Source organism: Myotis lucifugus, unplaced genomic scaffold (genome assembly GCF_000147115.1).
Source record: "Myotis lucifugus unplaced genomic scaffold, Myoluc2.0 scaffold_372, whole genome shotgun sequence".
Lineage (NCBI taxonomy): Eukaryota > Metazoa > Chordata > Mammalia > Chiroptera > Vespertilionidae > Myotis > Myotis lucifugus.
Genome location: NW_005871420.1, coordinates 102,510 through 116,592, shown reverse-complemented (window position 1 = coordinate 116,592; position 14,083 = coordinate 102,510).

Sequence of the window (14,083 nt, the reverse complement as noted above, 5' to 3'; positions counted from 1 at the left end):
CTACCCGAAAGGTACCGGTTCCGGACTGTATTTGTGGAACTTGTATATAGGTTCCCTATTCTCCCCGAAGGTCGGTTCTCGTTGCAGATACCAAAACCCAGAAAAATTGATGCATTCCGCCGGCCACCAAGAAGGAGGAAGGCCGGGGCAGGTCTCCGGGGGGGAGGGGAGGGGGAATTCGGGGCGGGCCCCGCGTGCGGGCGGCCAGGGGGCCGGCGGACGCCCCCCCTCCGGGGCTGGAGGGCGCAGCGGGCGTTTGCGGAACGTCCACGCCGCCAACGTGCGGTGCACGGAAGGTAGACTAAGACGGAGCCCGCGTCCTGGGTGGAGCCGCAGGCCGGGGAGAGAAGGGGTTAGTTAAAGGCAATGCAGCGCATCGCGGAGGACGTCGACTGGCGGGGCCGGGAAAGCAGCCAGGGCATCGCCTGGGCGGATGGGGACGGGATGGGAGGAAGCGGGCAGCCTCCGCTCCGAGGGAACGAGCAGGAAGCTTGGGGGGACCCTGTGTACCGAGGCTTCTCTTGGAAGCCAGGAGTTGAGGCTGGAGCAGTGGACAAGGGCCAGAAAAACTCCTTTGTCATGCTGGGCCTCCGACCCAGCTGCGTGCGTTCGCTGGGCACGTCCAGAGGCCCCGTCCTGAGCCCCAAAGCACAGCAGTGAGAAAGGGCGCGTCCCCGCCTCCACGGAGCGTGCACCGTCCTCCTGATTCCCACCCCGTGTCCACCCTCCAGGTATAGATGGCAGATGTCAGGGCTCCCGTCGGACTGGGGGGCACTGACCCTGGGTCTTGTCCACCTATGAGATGTGTGACTTGGAGCAAATGCTTCACCTCTGAGCCTCAACCTCTATCACCTGCAAACGAAATGGTATTTGTGCCACTTCACAGGGCTGTGAGCGTTTCATGGGTTCATACGTGTTCTTACCATACAGTAAGCACCTTCCACGATCTCTTTTGTAAGTATTTACACCCAGTAGCAAAAGTTCTTAATGTTTGTGAGCAAACAATGCAAACATGTTTGGACAAGGACATAGGGTTAATCCGTTCTTTTATCTGTTCAGCAAACAGTACCAGGTGATGGAGACGACAAGATGAAGGAATGAGCCACAGCTGTGCCTTCAAAGACTTCAGTGTCTTTTAGGGGAAACAGAAGCAAGCAGATAATGACAAGATTTAGAGCAGGGGTGGAAGGCAGATCTGCCTGCCTGCGGGAGGGAGGGGCGTCAGAGAAGTCTGAGTTTTCCAGACTTGGGTGTAAAAGCGATCCCAGCATAGGAACAGCAAGGGGCCAAGAGATGAATAATTTCAAGTATAAGGAACTTGAAGTTTTAGTATAACAACTTGGGACTTTAAGGTGTGGATGGGACCCAATAAGTCAAAAGTTAAAATCGGGAGCAAGTGAAAGGTTCTAAGGTAGTTTTCATTTCAGGATTAAAACCGAGAGGCAGAAAAAAGTACTTAGTCGACCTATGTTTCCTGAAATAGGAAATGTGTAGATGAATTAGGGTGGATAACTATAAGGAGGGAGAGGAAGAAAGAGGATCAGAAATATGTAGGGGGTTGGCTGGCTCAGTGTGTGGACAGTTCAATTCCCAGTCGAGGCACTTGTCTGGGTTACAGGCTGGATCCCCATTGGGGAGCGTGCAGGAGGCAGCCAGTCCTGGATGATTCTCTCTCATCATTGCTGTTTCTATCTATCCCTCTCCCTTCCTCCCTGAAATTAGTTTTTGTGTTTTTTTAAATGTAGGGTGTTGAATCAGGGCGATGAGGTTGGGATACAGTGAGAAGAGTCACAAAAATCTCACCTGGGGGCTCAGTAGGTCCAGGTTGTGTAACCAGTGGAGATGGGGCATACAGGCTATAGCTAAAGTGTTCGGATAGATAACTACTTAGAACAACTTGATCTTTGAAGTTACAGGCATATATTCCTGTGGGACAGTCTGATCTGCTACTACAAGATTGTGAAGTTAGCGAATGACAAAGACAAAAAGAAGGGAGAATTTAAACTTCCAAAGGTTGACCAAGGAATTACATATTTTATTATGTAACAATATAATAAAAGTAAAACAAAATTGCCCCCAAAACATGTTATAAAAATGTATATCCCCAGCACTGGTCATTGCCCAAAACTACAGTTCTGGTGTGGGCAGCATGGTAACCAGGACGAGAGAGAAGGAATATGACAGCTGTTTTCCTGTGCAAAAGCCCTGGTGGCTCCTTTCTATCACATTATTTATATTAATACTCCATGACAAGTACCGTTCCTAGAATTGAAATAGAGATTTCCTGAAGAGGCAGAATGTCTTCTCCATTCAACTCCCAAGTGAAGAGAGACCCTGGTTGGACTCCCTCGTATGCCAGTGAACACGAGGAGAGGGGGATTGTGGGGACCTGCCAGAAGTGGCCTCCAAACAAGGTGAGAATCGTGTATGTGTCCCTCACACAGCTGAATCCAAGCCATTCCAAATGAACACACGAAGGTTTGCTTTGGGGCAAATGGAAATAACTTGAATTTCGCCACAGGAAAGCTGTATGGAAAGCTAAACGATTGAAAAGTTGCTTGGTAAGCGAGGGTTGGAAGATCTTAACGACGGGTGATGTCAGCTATAGTGCTGTCTCCCATCTCCACTATAAGGAAACTAAGATGTTTTAGTCCTTAGCCAGCAACCCCTCCCCTGGATAAGCATCACTGATCCTCACACAGCTCTTAATCAGGTGCCGTTAACATGCTCAAGTCACAGCTGAGAACGCTGGGTCTGCAAGCCCCAGAGAACAGCACTACCTTAGCCTGAACACAAGCACTGCACAATTCTTTCTCCCCTCACCACTTTTCAGTAAGGAGGAAATCAGGACCTGGTTTTTTCTTTTTTAATATATTTCTATTGACTTGAGAAAGGAAGAAGGAGAGAGAGAGAGAAATATCAATGGTGAGAGAGAATCATGGATCAGCTGCTTCCTGCATGGCCCCAACTGGAGATTAAACCCGCAACCCAGGCATGTGCCCTTGACCAAATTGAACCAGGGACCCTTCAGTCTGCAGGCCAACGCTCTATCCACTGAGCCAAACTGGCTAAGGACCTGGTTTTGATTCAGTGTTTGTTTTTTTGACTTTTCTCGGTAATTGTTAAAATGGGGATAGCAACTAATACGGTGTGTGTTTCTATGTCCTGGACCCTTCGCTAAACCATTCACATGTATTCCACAAGATCACACAGTACCTGAGAGAACTGAAATCGAAAAATTCATGTCATAAATGCATGCATGGTCTCAACACAGGCAATTCAAGTTAGATATTCTCTTTTTTTAATTTTCATTTTAAAGATGAGGAAACTGGGGCTCAGAATGTTTGAGAAGCTAAGGATGAAAAATCTTTAAAAAAATTAAAAAGAATTCACTGGGGTGTTCCAAGTCAGCGCAAATGCATTACATGTGAACAGCTTGTCTGGAAAATGGTGAGCAAATCAATCTGTTTCCAACGGTTCACCTAGGAGAGCGGTCAAAAGTGAGGACTAGTGAGTAGATCAGGGTCAGTTTTGTAAGAGTTTTAAAAATAAACAAGCAGTGGAGAGCATGCAAAGAAAATGATACACAAAATTCAAATTCTGACATCATTATGTTAATGCAAATGTAGGTGACCTGAATTTAGGTTCATTCAGCAGGTGGTGCCCACCCATGCACAGTGTGGCAGAGTTCTGAGGGACATAAAAGAGCAGATGACGCTAGAACTATGTAAGCGCGATACCACCGAACTGCACCAGTACAGGGAGGTGAAATCCAGGTCACAGGAAGCCTGCCACCTCCCATCCATTCAACAAGAAATGTATTGAGCGCCTTCACTGAGTGTAACTCTGACTTCTGTCAGATCGATCCCCTCGGGAGGAACAGTCACCACCGTGATAGATCTCCAGAGGACTTTGAGCCCTCAAGTCGCTTGTAGAAGACCTGGCCTCTCATTCCCGAGGCCCCTCCTCCTCCTCCGGGCAATGTTATCTTTCCTCAGGACCTTCTCTTCCCTTTAACCCGGTGGTTCTCAACCTTGGCTGCACATTAGAATCACCTGGGAATCTTTTTTTTTTTTTAAGTGTTTTTGTTTTAAGGATGGAAGAGTGTTTTTTTAAAAATATTTTATTTTTTTTACAGAGAGGAAGGGAGAGGGATAGAGAGTTAGAAACATCCATGAGAGAGAAACATCGATCAGCTGCCTCCTGCACACCTCCTACCAGGGATGTGCCCGCAACTAAGGTACATGCCCTTGACCAGAATCAAACCCGGGACCTTTCAGTCTGCAGGCCGAAGCTCTATCCACTGAGCCAAACCTGGTCAGCGCTGGGAATCTTTTTAAAATCCTGATTTCTGGGCCTCATCCTCCGGAAACTCTGTTTCTTTGTTACTAATGATGTGGCCCCACCCCATAACAAACAGAATTTCCGGAGGATGAGGCCCAGAAATCAGGATTTTAAAAAGATTCCCAGGTGATTCTAATGTGCAGCCAAGGTTGAGAACCACTGCTTTAACCCAACCAGCTGTCCCCTTAATGCTACTTGACCCCGCCTCTCTCAGCAGATTGTTTCCACATTTATCTCTTCTGGAGCGTTGGCCTCTCCCCGGGCACTGTGTCTGTCCCTGCGTGCTCCCCCGCTGCAGGCGTTGGCCCATGTCTGTCTCCAGGTCTCACCAGTTGTTCCTTCCCCGTGTTTCGCACGACACTGGAGAACCCCCTGCGGTGGATGCGACCTTGGGAACGTGGGAGCTGGAATCCGAACGTGTCTGCGTTTGAGCACCATGCACGTTGACCAGTCTCTCTGTGGCTCTGTTTGTTTTTGGTTTTTATTAGTCATTGTTGAAATGGGGATAACAACTAATCTAGTGAGTGTTTCTATATCCTGAACACCATGCTAAGCCACGTGTGTTATTTAATCCTCACGAGAGAGCTGGAATACGTGGACTGTCTGTGAGCATTTCTGGAGAGAACGCCTGTAACATCATTTGAGCAACACCTCGCTCTCAACACGATGCTGTCTGTTACCTAAAAAGGATTCTTTTCCTCTCAGTTCCCCCAGTCACCAAAGAGCCTCCTCAAAGGTCTCCTAGACTCCCTACCCTTTTCTTTTTAATCTGTACTTTTTTATTGATTTCAGAGGAAGGGAGAGGGAGAGAGAGAGAGAGAAACAATCATCAGTTGGCTGCCTCCTGCACTGGGGATCAAGTCTGAAACCCAGGCACATGCCCTGACAACCGAACCTGTAACCTCCTGGTTCATAGGTCGATGCTCAACCACTGAGCCACACCGGGCCAGGCCCTACCCTTTCTTTTCATCTTATCACTTTTAAATTTTCTTAAGTACTACTTAACATACTCTCCATTCAATCCTTTCAAGTTCCCTATCCCCTGACCCCCACTCCTGGCTTTGTTTGTAAAGCGGTGCACCCCTGCTGGGTTCCCACTGGGCTGGGGCTCTCTGCCCTCCGGCTTCACCCAGCCGGAGATGAGTGGGTGAGAGGGCAGTGAGGGTGGGTTTCTATGTTTCCCGCTGCTTTCCTGCCGAGCCGCAGGCAGCTAATCCTCCACTGAAGGTCACGGTGCCGGAGGGCAGCCCTCTCTCTACGCAAACCCCCTCTGGGTTTTAACGCCCCTTCCTTCTGTGCTGACCCCTGGCTGATGGAACTCTGCCCACACCCATCATTAACTCTCCTCAACTATCCCCATGGACGGTGCCTTGTTTTCTCCCAGAACCCTGATACGTACTCCAGCTCTCCACGAGCACACCTGCATGCCCTCCTGACTGTCCGGAACACCCCCTCTCCAGTTCTCCCGCCCTCGGCTTGAAAGGACCCGCCCAGATCCCTAAACGACTTCCTTCACAGAATCTTTCCTAAGTCATTTTGGCCCTTGTTGGTCTCTTGTCAACAATCTTAGAATCACCTCCCTTGTAATCATCAATCACACGTGGAATCCACCAGGAAGCCCCGACGAGCCCCCACCTTCAAAACACATCTAGGATCTAAGCACTTCTCCCCTGGATGAGCACCCAACCTCCTAAGGGTCTTCCTGCTTCTGCCTTCACCTGCTGCCCACTGTCCTCCACAGGGGGCGAGGAGGTCCTGTTCAAACCAAAGTCAGATCTGCCCTCCCTCAGAACCCTCCATGGCTCCCATCTGACCCAGAGAAGCCCAAGTCCTACAGCTGAGCTGGCCTCTTCAGTACCTCCCTGACCTCTTGTCCTTCCTCTCATGCTGCTGCCGCCACACTGGCTGCCTTGATGGTCCCGACAAGCCCGGCATTCGCTGCCTCGGGCCTCTGTACTTCCTGGGTTTTTTGCCTGGAACACTCTCCCCTAGAGCACTCACTGGCTCAGATGTTACACTGTCACGGAGACCGTCCCCGACCACCCAAAACACTGCACATGCAAGTAAAGCTTGCCCTCACTCGGTGCCCCGCCCCCCCTCTTTCCTGCCCCCTTTCTCCATAGCACCTTTGACCTCCTAACCTGCTTTAGGTCTGCCTGTCAGTTTTGCCTCTGGCCTGGCTCCTCCCAGTCTGCAGACGGCCGGAGGTTTCTGTCTGCTTCCCTCTCTGATGTGTCTCTGGAGCTACTGTGACTTGGTAGGCGCACCATAAATATTTGTTGGATGTTAATTAAAAATGCCTCGACAAGACAGGCCCTCAAACATGAGATAGTTATGCTCTCAACAGTCACTCAGAACTCTTTTGGTGGGTGTGGTGGTGTCATGTGAGGACAGCCCAGAAAACCTGATGGCCGCTACCAAACTCGGAGATGGGCACCAGCCAGGTTCCAGGGCGGCCCTGCACACAGGCCGGCAGGGGTGGAACTCGGGCCAGGAGTGCCTGTCCCGCTTCACAACTTCGTCCTCGGTGGCCCCGTGGACCAAGGGCTTCTCAAAGGAGGGAGGAAAGTCGAGTCTCCAGAGGCGGAGAGGAAAGAGCGGGTCCAGAAACAGGAACGGAGCTGGGGAGGGAACACCTGTCATGCCTTTCCCAGGTGGCCTCCACCTTCTCCCTGGCCACCCAGTGTCCTCGTGACCCCCACGCCAGCCCACTTCACCCCAAATGCCAGTGGCCTCTGTCCTGAGCCCCCACACAAGGGCACAGAGCCCTGGCTCCCAGCCGCTCCCTCAAGCACCCACAGCCTGCGGTTTCCGCCGCCTCGCTGATGGCAACGACAAAGAAAACCGGCCTCACCTGCTCGCAAGCGGAGCCTCCGGGCTTCTGGGCGGGCGGGGAAACCCCGCAGGCCTAGAGGAAGTCTGCGACGGGAAAGGACTGGGCGGAGAGGCTGGAAGGGACTGTGGCAGGGCTGCTGGGTCACCTCCCGGGACATTCCCTTCCGACTGCCTATGCGATGGCCGATTGCAACCTGGAGAACGCTTCCGGGCCCCTCTTTTTTACTATGGACAAAGCTGGCCCGGACCCACAGTCGAATATGATATAAACCTAATTTTATTTTTTTTTTTTTGAAGAAGAGGTTCCTTTTTTTTTTAATCCTCGTCTCAGGATATTTTCCCATTGAGTTTTTTTGTTTTTTGTTTGTTTTTTTTTAGAGAGAGGGAAAAACAGAAATATCAATGTGAGAGAAAAGACATTGATTAGTTGCCTCCTGCATGCACTCCAACCGGGGCCCAGGTAGGGGAGGAGCCTGCAACCAAGGTACGTACCCTTGACCGAAATCGAACCTGGGACCCTTCGGTCCACAGGCCGACGCTCTATCCACTGAGCCAAACAAGCACGGGCATAAACTTAATTTTAAAAAAGTAAAGCCTCAGAAGGTTTAACATATGAGTATTGGTAATGAGTTTAAGATGACTTTTTGGCTCCAGACTCCAGAATTCCAAATCTTCCCAAGCAGCCACTTTCTCCCTCAAGGTCACTGAGGCAAGTACCTATTGGGGGACATTGGCTGTAAGGGGCACTTTATCAACCCCAGCCCGTCCCTGGTGAGCTAGGCCAGAGGGCACGGAGAACTACAGGGTGGGGCAGAAGGAGCTTGCTTTTTTCCTAAGGGAAATAATGTAGTAACTAGTAAGTAATAATACAAGAACAAACTGTTTCACATACTCACAACTGTAAACCTCTTTGCCCCACCCTGCATTTGTTCAGAACATGCCGTGTTGCGAGACCAAGACAAAGGCGGGAACGCTGGCTCCCCGTAGCCAGAGTGCACACCCAGGCTGGGAGAGGCCCGCCCCTGCCAGAGCTGGGACTCCTGGCCATGGCTTTTGTGACCAGTAGATCTTTCCAGCCACACGAGAGCGGAACACTTCCCCCCGGAGGAAGAACCGGCTCTGCCTGGGTTAGACGCGGGTTGGTGTGTTTGCAACAGGCCTCCCAGACAGCAGACAGCGTGCTGACCAGCCCGCGGACTCATGCTGCTTGTACGGAGATGAAACAAACGAATGCAATCATGGGCAGTGCCAGAGTCCTCACTGAGTGGGTATGAAACCGGACAAGGAATGGGTCCGTGCTGCCTTGTTAAGCAGAGACAGGCTTGAATCATGTATGAGCGTTTATTCCAATACTGCTGGCAGCATGGGAGAGCAGCAGGTCATCCATGAAAATCTGCTCTGCACCCCCCCCCCCACACACACACACATAAGCCAGCTGTTTATGTGGGGCAGAAGGACAAAGATTACATGGGGAAGTAGGCAAAAGGAATAAGGATGGGTGTTCCCCACCCCCAGGGGGCAGGTACTGCTTAACCTGAGGAATTTATATGCATATATGCATAGCCCTTGACACAGACAATAGTATGGTGAAGGCTTGGGAGGGGTGGGTGTGGGGTGGAGGGGGTCATTGGGAAAGAAACACAAAGGGGACATCTGTAATTCTTTATTAAAAAATATTTTTATTGATTTCAGAAAGGAAGGGAGAGGGAGAAACAAACATCAATGATGAGAAAGTCATTGATTGGCTGCCTCCTGCACACCCCCTACTGAGGAACAAGCCTGCAACCTGGGTATGTGCTCTGACTGGAAATCGAACCCATGACCTCTTGGTTCATAGATTAATGCTCAACCACTGAGCCACGCTGGCTGGGCTGTAATACTTTCAACAATAAAGATAAATGTTTACAAATGGCTATTACAGCCCTGCCATTTTGCCTGGTGGTTGAACAGCTACCTATGAACCCGGAGGTCACAGTTCAATTCCCAGTCAGGGCACTGAGGGCTCCATCCCCAATGGAGGATGTGCAGGAGGCAGCCGATCAATGATTCTCTCTCATCATTGATGTTTCTATCTCTCCCTCCCCCTTCCTCTCTCTAAAATCAATAAAAAAATATTTTTTTACAAAGGGTATTACAGGCATGGGGAAATAGGCAAAAAGAATAAAAATGGGTATAATGGTTATAGAATAAGGGAATATGGGCTGGGGTTGCAAAGGGCAGCAACAAGGTTGCTTATCTTTCCATGATAACAGGCCATTCTGGGATAAGAAGGATGGATCGAATTTCCAGGTTAACTCCCAGGTCTCGGGGTGTACAACTCTCAGCCAGGTTAGAATGTGCTCTCTTTAATCAGAACAAAACAATCATGGTTAACAGAGCAGGATTAATATTTCTTACTAGTGCCCCGGTGCACAGATTCGTGCACATTGAAAGGAAATTAATTAGAAGGTGGCCAGCAGGGTGGGACTGGGCCAGACAGACCAAAAACGCCCTGGAACCACCTCCCACAGTCCTTCCCTGGCCAAGGTTGTGGGTTTGGGTTCAATCCCCAGTCAGAGCACATACAAGCAACAACCAATGAATGCATAAATAAGTGAACAACAAATCCATGTTTCTCTCTCTCTCTTTCTCTCTCCCTCCTTTCCTCTCTCTCTAAAAAAAGATCAATAAGCCTGGCTGATGTGACTCAGTGGTTGAGCGACAACCTCCGAGCCAGGAGGTCACTGTTCGATTCCTGGTCAGGGCACATGCCTGGGTTGTGGGCTCAATCCCCAGTGTGTGGCATGCAGGAAGCAGCCAATCAATGATTCCCTCTCATAATTGACGTTTCTATTTCTCTCTCCCTCTCTGAAATCAATAAAAATATATTTTTAAAAAGATCAATAAAAATTTTTTTAAAAATATTAAAAAAAGAAAGATGGTGCTGGATTGACCTGCAGGCACAGTGTCCTCAGTGAAAAGAGCAGAGATGTGAACTCAGAGCTGCCTGTGCTCCCCGTCAGCATGGCTTCCCAGAGCCCCTCAGATTCCCCATAAGAACCCACGACCAGCAGGTCCCACTGGGTGTGAAAAGCTCCTGTTTTGCGTGCTCCTGGTCTGTTTGTTTTTAATATATATTTATTGATTTCAGAGAGGAAGGGAGAAGGGGAGAGAGATAGAAACATCAATGATGAGAGAGAATCATTGATCAGCAGCCTCCTGCACGCCCCCTACTGGGAATCGAGCCCACAACCCGAGCATATGCCCCTGACCGGAATCGAACCCGGGACCCTTCAGTGCACAGGCTGATGCTCTATCCACTGAACCAAACCGGCCACGGCTGTTTGTTTTTTTAACCTTCTGATCCTCTTTCTCACCTGACACTTCTATAGACTTTGTCCTGCCACCAAGTACAAAACGCCTCCGTGTTTTTCTGAATACAAACTGTACATTTTAACCCACACTCGGTGCGCCCTTGAACACACATTTTGACCCAAGGGACCTATGTCATAACCTAAAACAAAACAGACCATTACAATGACATCATTTTAAAATTCTACCATATCATGTGATCCTCAGCTCCCATTCCTGGGGCATGCTTGGGGGAAGGGGTGGAATAACAGGGTTGACGGGTTGGGGCAGGTTCAGGGGCCGGAGGGCTGCCTATGAAGCAGGACAGTGGTTTCCACAGGACCAGCTAAAGCCGGATGTACCCAAACCCCGTGCCTCAGCATTCCCACTTCTCAGGTTATGAACAGCACATGTGCACACTTGTGTCTATTAAAAGAAATATGCAAATATGTTCACCGCAGAACCACTTAGAATAGCCCCACACCGGATATAATTGCATGGCCACCAACTGTAGAAGAGGTGGATAAATTGGGGTTTATTCACAATACTGGTGAGCTATACAAAAGTGTGGATGAGTCCTGGCTGGTGTGGCTCATTTGGATGGAGTGTCATCTCTTGCACCAAAAGGTTTCGGGCTCCATCCCCAGTGGGAGTGAATATAGGAGGCAACCGATCCATGTTTCTCTCATAGATCAGTGTTCCTCTCTCTCTCTCCCTACCCTCTCTCTCCTCTCCCCCCTTTAAAATCAGTGCGAGGATTTTAAAAAGTGGGAATGAATGTACAACATGACTCACAAACATAAGGATTAAGCAAAAAAGTCAGACATAAAAGATGACATTCTGGGTGGTTCCATGGAAGTGCAGTTCAACACCAGGCAAGAGCGCCCATTGTGGGTGCCCGTGGGGTGGGGATTGTGACTGGAGGGACACTTCTGGAGTTCTGGGCATCTTCACTTTCTTAATCTGGAATATATGCGTCATATAAACTCATTGAGCCATATTATGACTTAGGCATTTTTCTAACTATATGGTATACTTTGGAAAAAGTTTACTTTAAAAGAAAAGAGACAGCCCTTGGTGGGTGGCTCCGCTGGTTGGAACATCCTTCCGTACACCGAAAGGTTGCACTTTCAATTCCCAGTCAAAGCACACACGTAGGTTGTGAGTTCAATTCCCAGTTGGGGTGCGTATGGGAGACAACTAATCACCGTTTCTCTCTCACATCAATGTTTCTGTGTTTCTCTCTCACTTCCATCTTCCCCCTCCCCTTCCCCCTCCCCCTCCCCCTCCCAAAAATAAATTCATTTTGAAACAGGAATTTTTAGGGATGAAAAAGACAGGTTTAGGAAATTTTAGAAATTAAGGGAACCATGGAAGAAGCACAGGGCTGCAGGGCAGCAGAAGGTATATTTCCATAGGATAGGGGGAGCTGAAAAGCTGCAGCAGGTACATTTCCATAGAATGATCAAGTACAGACTCCCAGGTGGGGAGGGGAAGGGTCCCACTGAGTTCCTTTTTTCTATGGTTTATAAAGGCTGCAGACCTTTGTGCCTTGACCTCTCTGATTGGTCACTATTCCCTGGTAACTCCTGAGCTCAAAGGTCAAACTGGGAACAGCCCAGGGTCTATATTTACAAAATAAAGGGAAGGAAGCCCTTTATCCAGAAGGAGAAGAAGAAAGCCCAAAGGCAATAGAAAAACGATAAAGAAGGAGGGGAGGAAAAACCTCACCTGTCCCACGTGAGGTTCGACCTTTGAGCTCAGGAGTCACCAGGGAACAGTGACCAATCAGAGGGGACATCAAGGCACAAAGGTCTGCAGCCTTTATAAAGCCTAGAAAAAAGGAACTCAGTGGGACTCTTTCCCCCTCCCCACCTGGGAGTCTGTACTTGTTCTGTAATAAATCTCCACCTTTGCTCGACCACCTCCTGTCCGTGGATTCATTCTTCAACTCCGGTGGACGAAGAATCTGGGACATCCTGCCCAGTCCAAAAATTCTGCTTCAGTGAAAAAAAAAAAAAAAAAAAGAGAGAGAGAGAGAGAGAGACAAAAGAAAATTTCTGCAGTGCCTGTGGTAGTCAGAATAATGGCTATCCCAAAATGTCCACATCCTAATTCCCAGAATTTGTAAATATATTCTATTATATGGCAAAAAGGACTTCGTGTGTAACTATGTAACTTAGTTAAGGGTCTCAGGATTATCCAGGTGGGCCCAACGTCGTCACAAGCGTCCTTAGAGGAAGAAGCAGGTTCCAGAAGCATGTCCAAGAGAAGGACGGCTGTCCAGCCGAGGAAAGTGGGCGGCTTCTGGAAGCTGGAAGGGACTAAGCAGACCTCCCCTAGCGCCTCCAGGGGGAACAGCCCTGCTGGCACCTTGGTTATGACCCACTGAAACCCATTGGAGACTTCTGACCTCCTCCACTGTAAAATCATAAACGTGGGTTAGGCCACTAGTTGGTGGTAATTTGTTACAGCAGCATGAGCTGCCAGAAACAACTTCCTTCTTAGCTTCCTAGTAATTAGATGCTTCCTAGAATAAGTCAAGATGTGACTCCAAGCTATTTAAATATGAATGATCAAAGTTAGTTCCATCCGGCCACCTACATTTTTTTTAAAGTTCTGGCTTCTAAGGATAATTGGAGTTCTACCACAGACGCAGATCCCGGGGTCTGTGACCAGGAGCTGACCTGCAGGTGTGGAAGCTGGTTAAGTCGTCTCTGCCAGGCGGTTGTCTTCCTTTCTGACGCTGGAGCCTGGAGCCCTCGGGGCAGGCAGCAGGGAGAACAGGTGGGGTGATGGAGGACAGGCTGGAAGCCACAAGACAGACGGGGAGTCCCTGTGGGTGTCTCAGCGCCAGCCGCCACCTTTGAGGATGGGGTGTCCTGTGAGAGAAGGTGACACCCTTGTCAAACAGCTAAGTCACAGGTGGAGAATGGGGGGGGGGGGTGTAAGAGTAGCTCTGGAGAGGCCGGGTGGGCAGGCCAACAGCTCCTGGGTGCCCTGTGGGCCTGCGGAGCGTCACAACCCGCGTGGCCCGGGCTCCACTCCTGCCTCCCAATCTGCTGCTGCCGCCTGGCTTTGGTGACCCACTCTATGAGAAACACAGAGAGGAGAATGCTGGGAAGTGCAGCTCAGCTCACCAGGTCGGCCCATTTCACAGCTACCACACGGTTGTACCCGGATTAGCTGGCATCCCTGGGGGAAATCCCTTCACTCCGTCTGCACAATGTCAACAATAATAATGATCCTTGGATGGCATTTGTGGACAAAAAGGGGCCACATGCTAACCTGACTAGTACAGGGGAGGTCTGCATGGCAGCCTTGCAAACTCAGAGACCTAGAGTAACCACAAGTCATGGTCAGAAATAAAAACGTTTTTAAACTAAAAGCACTTTATGGTGGTTAGTCATGTCCTAGGCCGGCGGTATCTTCCCTGACAAAGGTCAATCTTTACCTTAATTAAGTCTGTCTATTGTCTTCAGCATCTATGATAAAATCCTTTGGAATGTCAGGGTAACTCCCCCTTTTCCAGACCCCACAGGGCACAACTAGGACGGAGACCATAAATCCTCTC